Genomic DNA, 9,871 nt, shown 5'->3' with positions numbered 1-9,871 from the left:
TGAAACTRGAGATATGTCTTGCCATGTTTTTGTTCCTGGAAAACTGCCASGTCTTTCATCTGAATTCCATCAGCTCATTTCCTAGTTTGTGAGACTGCATTTGAGAAAGGCAGAGCTCCCTTAGCCCACCAGCAAGACTAGCCATCAATTATTTGATATCATCAAAATGACACATCTGACATTAAGGACTGATGCAGTTTGCTAAGTTAAGTGTTGACTTAAACAAGGCAGATGTCCACAGAACAACTAAAAAGTGGAAACGGACCCTAAAATACTGCAAGTTTCCATGAAGAGGAAGATTCAGGAATAATATGCATCTCCACACTCAACTTTGAAAAACTTAAAACTCTGAGCAACAGAAACACTCAACAAGATAGCAAAGTCACTGACATTTGCAGACTCATCCTTGCGTCACTATTCACCCATTGCCACATTAGATTTTTCTATTTGCTGCTTCTATCACACTTATAGATTCTGAACCCTCAAAGCAGATCTTATTACACTCAAATAGCAGCTAGCACAATGGGGTCCCAGGCCTGATCTGTGACCTACTGCCATTGCCTTTATAGAAAAAACAAGTTCTGATTACAAGTTGAACAGGGCAAAAAAGATCCATTCAAGCAGCTGTCAGCAATAACACAAAAAGTCAGTATTTCCCTGTAGCTGGGTTTTCTTTTTTTTTTTTTGGGCAGCTAAGTGAACTGGATGCTCTTCAAGCTCTTCTGAATATATATTTCTTGGGCAGCTACTTGCGACAAAGATTTTTGTCAGGTTTCCAAGAGATCCTTGCRGCCTCCTTGCATCCCATACAACTGTTTCCATTTTGCACTCGGAAATAGATACATTTCCCATTTCTTCAGCAAACACATGATTTTAGCTCTATTTTGACACTGATCAAAGAGATTCCCTTGATGCATGGCCTAAAAAAAATCATGAAAAACTTTTAAGTCATGACCAACAAATATTTGGCATATCAAAAAGTTGCCTTCACTGAAAAACGAAGAATATCTGATAGTGCTCATAGAAAGACTCTACTAATAAAATAAGACAACTTTCTGAAGACTTCCATTTCTCATTATAAATCTGTATGTCAACCTGTGTTCAGTACATAACCTAGTATCGATTGTGGTTACACAAAAAAACGCAACCTACCTCTGGAAACATCTCAAACATTTTAATTACTGAATGGGAGCCCTGAGGTGCTTTACAGCATCACTACAGAAAATGCAACCGAAACCCAGGAGAACACACAGCTAGGACAGTAGTCAGCCAAACTTGTCATTCATCTGTGCATTGGAAAATCCCCATTCTTGAGGAAGAAAAAGGAACTGCTTTCAGCCTCACAGATTATCTGAAGGGGTCTGTGGGAACAGCAAAGCACTGCACCTGCCTGAAAACTGGCACCAGCTCAGCACAAGACGTTTCCAGAGACCAGAGTTAATATATGGGAGGAATGCACATAAATCCTGTTATTTCTTAATGGGATTTAGGAGCTTATTTCTCACTCTGTGCTTTCAAATGTACCCCACAGCCTCTTCTATTAATGAAATGAAGCACAGTGATTTTCTTATCACCAGGAATCATTCTTTACTCAACTATTTTTGGTACATATTTAACACAACTGTGAAAAACTAATATTATGCTTGATTACTATTTAGGATGTTAACATGCTGTGCTCTGGATAAGCTGGACTTTTCTGCTCCACTTAAACTTATCCTCATTTCAATAGTCCAAGAAATCTGGTATCATATACTAAAATTCACAGCAAAATAGAATTACATTGAGAGAGGTAAGGCAGTATCTAGCTGCAAGTAGGACGAGTAGAAGTTTATTTCCATGAATGTCATGCGAATGACAAGCCATTTCTGACTAAATAAACTTAGAATATTTACCAAAGATACTTTTCACCAAGGCTGCTGTCCTTCTTAGACACAAGCAGTATCTCCRCACGGGATATATGCTTCCCCGCATTTAACACATTTTCACCTTTGTCTCATTCAAGAAGGCAACTTGGGCAAGTACACATCTCCCTCCAAACCAAGGATCTACTGAGTGAACCAAGCTGAGAGTTAACATACCTAGAAGGGGACATAAACTCTTTTARGTAAGATGAAAACATAGAAAGGAAAAACTACCCAAGTTGGAATCACATGTAAAAAGAGAAAAACCATCTACTGCACTTAATCTACGTAGTGSTGACCAAAACTAACTTTCTATAGCTCTAGTACTAGACCAAGAATTTTGGTCACGTTCAACACCCACAAAGGCTGGCACTCAATGCAGATCACTATTGACTTCCTGTGAGGAAAACCAAGAATCAAGGTTGTTCCAGGTGGGCGGTAACAAGCTGGATAACACCAAATTCTGCCTGCGGACAAGCTAGTTAGTCTTGATGCCAAATCATTTTGCTTTTTCATTACTTGGATATTCCTTTTCCTAAGCTTAAGATAAGGCTCAAGTCAGACAGAAAGAGCAAGACTGCACCAGGCAGTCTGGAAGATATTGGAAGGATGGCAGAAAGCCCTTCATTGTGTGGTTGATGCTCACATCCCTTTTTTTTTTTTTTTTTGGGGGGGGGGAGCAGGATGTCTCAGCTTTCAAGTGAGAAAGAACAGGAAAGATTTCCTCCTAGGCTGCTATATATTGACTCATTCAGGGCTTCTGACATATTATACRCTAATCTTGAGTTCTCGGCTGCCACCAGATGGTGACCCACTCAAGCTTTGAAAGCATAGAACACCTGGGGAARGTGCCCAGGACCTAGACAGCTGTCAGTGCACATCATCTCAGCAGGGAGACACAGCTTCTCCAGGGTAATTACATTCTACACACACTTTCAGAAAAAGGGCATCACTCAGTTGCCTGAAGACTTGGAGTGTTGATCTTTGTTATTAAGGAAAACAAAGATATTGTCAGTAGACGGTCTCATCATGAATGACAAATCCCAGATCAACTGCCACTACCACAGAAGGTGTCTGCAATCAGAAAAGCTCCTGCTGTCTCAGCTGGTACAGCAGCCCTGTCCCAGTAAGCCTCTGCTCACATTAGTCACTAAAAATCTGCAACTGCACATTCAGTGCTGTGGAAGTGGATAAGCTTTTTGTGAGAGCCATCAGCAGCCTAATGGAGGTGGCTGACAACAGAAGTCTGTTCAGCAAGCAATTCCCTAGCTTTAAGGTAGACAACCCTGTCTCCTGTGCTGGCATCAGCAGTCTCTCACAAGACCCCACCTGATTTGAGCCCTGAGAAACAGGAGAGGTTGCCAATGAACTGCTCCTTTACTTTTTGAACCTATTACAGCATGAGCTCCCTTCTCTGCAAGCCACAGTTCACATCAGCCAAATGGCCTCATCATGTGGGATCAAGCTTCACCCATTGCCAGAGCATAGCAGCAGCATGTCAACATGCCAGAGATGATTCAGCACAATGAATCCCTTTGCACATCCACATACCCAAGTACTTTCCCAGGCCAAATCTGAATCAAGTAGCAAGCAGAGGGACAGTTCAGAAAGGTTTTTCTGTGATCCAAGGTCATTTGATCCTCTTAACACAACCCAAACAAGATGCCCATGAGAACAAGTTTATATTTCSTTCTGCTCATAGAAGCAGCTTACCACCGGCCTTATCGAGACCAAGCATAACCAATCATGGTTTAGTCTTATGCATCGCTACTTATTGATTTTCCAGTTGATGACAAGGAGAGTGGGGAAAAAACACTCCAGCCGTCAGCACCCTATCAATCCACCTATTTCAAGCGCAGGAGACTATGTTCAAGAAAGCTCCTGAGATTCACACGCAAAGCTCTTGACAAGAAAACTGTGCTCAGGACTAGGCCTTACCTGTCAAGAAATTGCCCTCCATATAGGTTTGTCTCCCCACAAGACACCCTGAACAAAAAGCTCTCCTGTTTTAACCACCTAAATGCGTGACAGTTGCATAGGTAACACTTTTGACATGCTTATTTTAGACTTGATTCTACCATGAGCTCAGCATTATGGCCTCACTCATGAAATCCTTTACTAACATGTCAATTTAAGTAGGCACTTCCATCCTCTTAAACATACATGCATTGGACAATGAAGCTCTCCTTGCATAGCAATGCATCTAACAGGACTTTCACCAACATGTCAAGGTAACTTGCTATTTTCAAAGGGACACTAAAAGTTCTAGGGGCTGAGCATACAGATCAGTTTTTATAGTTTACTGTCTTCCACAGCTATATGGTTATTACAAGAGCTGCTGGTAAGCACATAGATCTACTTGGTGCCAGAGTATTTATCAAATTCTTTCATTTAAGCATCTTTACAGGTGATACACAGCAGGGACTGGGCAGGGAACACAACCACAGTTTTATCCATTCATAGGAAGTTTCCAACATGATCCTGCAATCTGTATATATTCAAGGCCCCATCACTATCAGTTCATTCCTGGACATATCCTATCCAGGTGGAAAAAGATGGCTTCCAAAGGACTTATACAATATTGCAAGGGCCAGTATTCAAGCCTCTGAACTTACTGTAATCTCACTCACCTTTGTTTTAAACTTTTAACAGAGCCTTTCATCTGAAGCTGAGATGGACCATTTGATAGGTCTGATATGAGCATCCATTCCTGATGGCTACAAACTATTGTGTTCAAATACATTTGACAACCATTAAGTATTCCAKTACAATATGACAATGTTATATATACAGAGTCCTATTGCAACCTTCCACATTTAAAGTGACCCAAATCTACATTCATTTATACAAAAATATTTCACAACATTTTGTCTACTGAAAAGTACCTTTAAGTGGATGTTATTTGCCTACGGAAACATCGAGGTGAAAAACTCCTGTATGCATGATCCAAAATTAAACCTCTATATAGATAGCATGACACAGAATTGCCATTAGATTATTCCTAATGCCTTTCCTTCATGAAAGACCTAAGTGTTAAGTACAGAAGTGAACATTTTAACTCTAGTATTGTCTTTTTTTACTTTCACCCAGTTCCTCATTACTTCACAGTAGAATCAGATGAAGAATAATGAATTAGCTAAATGACTCATGTGTAATTCATTCTAAGCCATACATAGTCAAAGAAAACAATTCAAATGCAAGACTAAGCTAGATTACTTCTGTGCTGAAATCAGAAACTACAGAAAAGGCACAGGGGCTGCCTGGACTTCACAAAGCACAACTTGCATATGCATGCCRTTCTCAAACTCTGCTTCACTGATGCATAAATAAAAACACTAACCTTAATAGTACAAATCAAGCTGTAGCCACAAGTTGAAGAAAAAAGTCCTTTTGCAGTGTTGTTTCTGGGAAGGCAAGCAGGTACAAGTCATACAGCTCCCAGTGGTACCACACACTCCAGGCGTGCTTGACATTAAGGTGGCTGGTTGTTGTGGAAACCAAATCCCATAGATGATTWTGTTTAGCAGGCAGAGCCATCTCTACCCCGACACCCTGTCCCCAATTAAAAAGTGGGGTATGTTCTTAAATCATAGAACATCACAACAAAAAAATCTTGGTTTCACCACTATAAGCTTATCATATGTGGGCAACTTAAAAATATTTGTCCCTTAGTTTATAAAAGGAAAGGACACCAATTCAGTGAGGCTAGTTTTGATTCATGCAGCTATGCCGTCTCCAACGAGGTTCTGCAGGATGTTTAGTTCTTAGAAATCCTCCATAGAAATCCTCCATGAAAATCCTACAATCAAAGCCTAAATTCTTCCTTTCATSACATAAATGAGCTAAGTAACAATTATTTCATGAGAACTCTTCATGTCATTAACAGTCTCTATGTGAACACATTTTCACAGGGAGTTGCAGGATTTGAACAGGATGATTTAGCATTCCAGTATATGCTTTTAGCTGATGGTTCCAGYCCTTTTAATGCTTCACATATATCCCAGGTTCCATGAGGGAAATGAGACTTAAGTACATGTGCACTTAATGGTACACTGTATAAATTGACACTATAAACAAAAGGGACTAGACAGGCACTATAGAATAGGAATAAGATTAACAGCCACTGCACACGTTTTTAGAATGATAAATCTTACCTTGGAGAGATTTTAAGGCTATAGCTCAAAGGCACTTAGACATTCGTAGATTCCATCTGATGCGTTGAAAAAATGCATGACTTGATTACATTCAGATATTTGGATGCTTTKAAAAGTCTAGTCCTAAAATGAAGACCTCTATCTTATTTCTCAAATCACGCCAGCCGTACTATTGATCCATTGACAAAAKAATCACAAATAATTAAATAAATCTAGCAGCACTAGAGTTTATACATAGTAAATAAGACCATGCAGATGTGAAACTTGCTCACACAACAAAATATAAATGCAGCCAAATATGGATAAGTACATAYTATTCTTTTGTTTTACCACACATGTTTAACTAGCCAACCATTGCATTATGTGACTGAAAGCACTTAACATCTTTGCACTTCAGAGGAGTTTGTCATTTATTACTGGACATACTCAGATATGATTTTATAACATCAAGCAACTATATCACCAAGTGGAGAGTTCCCTACCTCCATCCATGAAGAGATTGTAGTGAAATACAGCCAGTTTCCAAAAGCAGAGATCCTTCTTCTGGGACAAGAACCATACACCTTGGTAGCTGCACAGAGCCCACAATTCTTTCACATTACCCAGCAAAAGCAGATCATGAGCAAACCCTTCCCCAACTTCAATAGGTGCTCAGCSGTTTTCACAATCAAGACAAACAGTGCCTAATCTACCATTTAAGTGATACTTTACTACTCTCACCCTTTAAATCAGGCACCCTTCCCCACCTGTTTATGTCATTTTAAACAAAGAAAAATACCTTGGAGATGATTAATGGCTCCCCATGCTCCAGTCCGCCTTTCAGTGYGAAACCCCAAGGAGCGCCTCCTTGTAGCAGTGCTTCCAGGTAAATATATCTTCCTTTTCGCCTAATGTTGGACTCTGAAGACGATATGCTCTTGTTAATATTGTCTAACATCCTCCTGTCCTATTACATACTCATTCAGATACAAAACCGACACAGATGATAAAAGTCCCTAAAAGCACACTACAAATCATTCTTAAGCAGGTGAAAGACAATTCAGAAATTTTTCTTCCAAGTCCAAGATGATATATTGAAGCTTTTTAAAAAGATCTCCGTAGGTTGTCYGTTCAGAACTTCAGCTTTCTAATGGCGTTTCAGCACTATGCTTCCTTCAGTCACTGACAGGTCTGTTAAGATTTATCCTCCTGTTCAAGTCTATCAAAATTGCATTTTTAAACGTCATTAAAAGTTTATAGATTTAAAAGCCATTGGCCACCAAAGYGCTGAAATCCAAACGAATGCTTCACTTGTGATTGATTATCAGCCTTTTCTTCCTTTCTGCATGCAATTTACCATTACAATGGCCTTTTTGCCTCAGTCCACTGCACTAAAAGAATGAAAGCGTCTTCTCCCTCTCACGCTCCCTCACTCTATCCGCTTACTTCAGTTTTCTGACTTGTCAAAAACCAGGGAGGAAAGCAAAAGTACATTCCTAAAATTATTTAGGTTTTCAAAAAGAAATAAATCCACACTTCTTGGTTTAAAAATATGAAAAAGTCCCCCTGGGACAAGTATAAACAGGTGAAATTAATCCTTTAAGAAGAAAGTTTAAGAGCAGAGCTCTTTTCATGTGCTGTGCTCTCCCCGTTCATCTGCCAAAGCTCCAGCAGCTACTGCTGCTGCGAGGGAGGGTGAGCGAGTGAGAGAGCAAGAAAAGGATTCAGGCAAACAAGGCAGCACTGCCCCATCATGCACATCAAGCACACAACTGAAAAATCCAGTCTGCAAAAACTGCTGCTCACCCTTTTATAATGCCCCAGAAACCTCCATCTTTCTATTGTACTTGCTAAAGAATTGTAGTAACTCGAACYGCCACTTCCTCAAAACACAATGGACCTATTCCAAATAAGAACAGTGGAATATTGCAAAGTAATTTTCCTCTCCAAGTGATTTTTATTCATGTGGAGCCTAACAACTTGACTAGATACAACTTTTCATCCAAATACAGTCATATGAAGTCAATCATTTCCTAGCATACATACAAATAAAACTAAGAGCTTAGAATATTTTTATGAATGTAGCCAGTCACTACTTAGTAGAACATCTCACTGTGCCTGCATCTGTACTTATATATGCACACGTAAACATGACTCACAGCTGCAGCAAGTATTGGCATTATTCCTGGTATGCTTCAGTTAAGATACTGACAAAAAGTTGTCATGTATGTGCCACTCAGAACGAGAGAAGCCCATACACCACTCCCTTTCCTGCCTGCATATGTAGCTGGGTAAACAATAATGCCTGTAAGGTAAATGCACTTGTGATTTCAGGGTCTGGAGTGTACAATATTCTTCCTCAATGCATTAAGAGCAGTAAAGATCTCCCATTCACATACCCCTAGTCATTTCTAGAGTGCTCAGATCTGGCTGTGGGGGGAAAGTTCTGCATCTAAAATATCATCTTTTCTAGTCCTTCACGCTGCCCTACTCTCATCTCATTTAAGATGGGTTACCCTTTGCATGGCCCTGCATTTGCCCTCTACCACAGCACCTACTCCCTATAGCCAAGAGGAATAATGGAAACATGTGATCCCTGCTTATTTTCAGCTGATCCTCAGTTCTCCAATTGAACTTTGTCCCCCATTGCTTCCCTTTCAGGGAACAATTTCATTTCACATCCTCATGTCTCTCAGATCACTTGTATCTGGAATTCACTCATTTAGAGCACTGCAAACCAGATAATGCTAATGTTTCACCGCAACCTTGCTCATTTCGAGCTCCCACAAAGAAGAATCCATTTCTGTCCCTCTCCACAGGTCTCTAAGTGGGGCAAGACTAGAAACCATCTCCAGGGGATTTCTGCTTCTCCTCTGCTTCAGCACTTAAATCCACATTAGGCCCAGTATCATCTCTCCTAATATTTCCTGACATTAGGTTGCATGTAAAGTGTAGTTCTCCTAGCACGCTTGCATGTTCAAGTTCTACAGCATAMTGTAGTTCTTCTGCATTATTTCCCACCAGCATGGATGTTCTGATAAACTAATAATTTAAGTCTCCTTTTTTAAGGAGGCAAAGGCCTCTCTCACCTGACTCACACCACACATGCAATAACTTACACCTGGACCACTTCCGAGTTTTTTGTCCAGTCATAAGCATTTGTTTCCTGAAATGTTGGCAAGATAAACAATAACTTGAAGCCTGAGAATTCARGAGTTGTTTTAAGAACCACTCAGACATGCACATTTGCTCCTCCTCATCATACACATGGGTACATCCAGTCTATTATCTCATTTTGTGGCAGGTTWTCATCTACTAAAAAGGAAATTGAGACATTTTTCTTAGATAATGCTCTAGGGTCTAGATCTTTCCTGTACATTTCCTACTCTGCATATAGTATACTATCTTCTGCTGCAAATTAYAGGGACAGTTTCACTTAGAGTCTCCAGTGCATTTTAATAGCTTTGTCACACTTGCACCACTTCAGAGTTCTCTCCCTGCTACTTCCAGATTCACTYGTTTTCAGTTTTTCAGCAAACTAATCCAATTGTAAAGAGGATGGCATAAAGATGCTTGGATACATCAGAAAGCCATGATCAGCTAACAAGAAAGACTTGATCATTAATTACTCAAAACCAGTGGCCAGGTAAGGTGCTGTTTTCTCAGTCTTTCTGCTCACAGACTCTAGTTCACAATCTCTAAGACACTCCCAGTTGTCCTATCAGTGATGAATGCAGTTGAAACAATAGTCTCCATCCACTAAAAAATATTTTCAAGTCTTAAACACAAGCTTGTTTTTTTAAAAAAAAATCTTACCTTCAACAGTTCTCAAATACC

The 9,871-nt window shown here is 39.9% G+C and overlaps 1 long non-coding RNA gene across 1 annotated transcript; it reads right to left on the bottom strand.

Annotated features, from left to right (window-relative positions):
• Nucleotides 1-6,061: 6,061 nt before the first annotated feature.
• LOC112950254 lies at nt 6,062-6,880 on the bottom strand. The gene is made up of 3 exons (XR_003249989.1): nt 6,834-6,880; nt 6,538-6,626; nt 6,062-6,178 (listed from the first exon to the last, which is right to left on the bottom strand). It is a non-coding gene; the product is annotated as an uncharacterized LOC112950254 (long non-coding RNA).
• Nucleotides 6,881-9,871: the final 2,991 nt, after the last annotated feature.

This window comes from Nothoprocta perdicaria, unplaced genomic scaffold (assembly GCF_003342845.1).
Source record: "Nothoprocta perdicaria isolate Ctin4 unplaced genomic scaffold, notPer1 scaffold_313, whole genome shotgun sequence".
NCBI lineage: Eukaryota > Metazoa > Chordata > Aves > Tinamiformes > Tinamidae > Nothoprocta > Nothoprocta perdicaria.
Note: the sequence above shows the minus strand (reverse complement) of the source record. Positions and strands in the feature narration are given on the sequence as shown.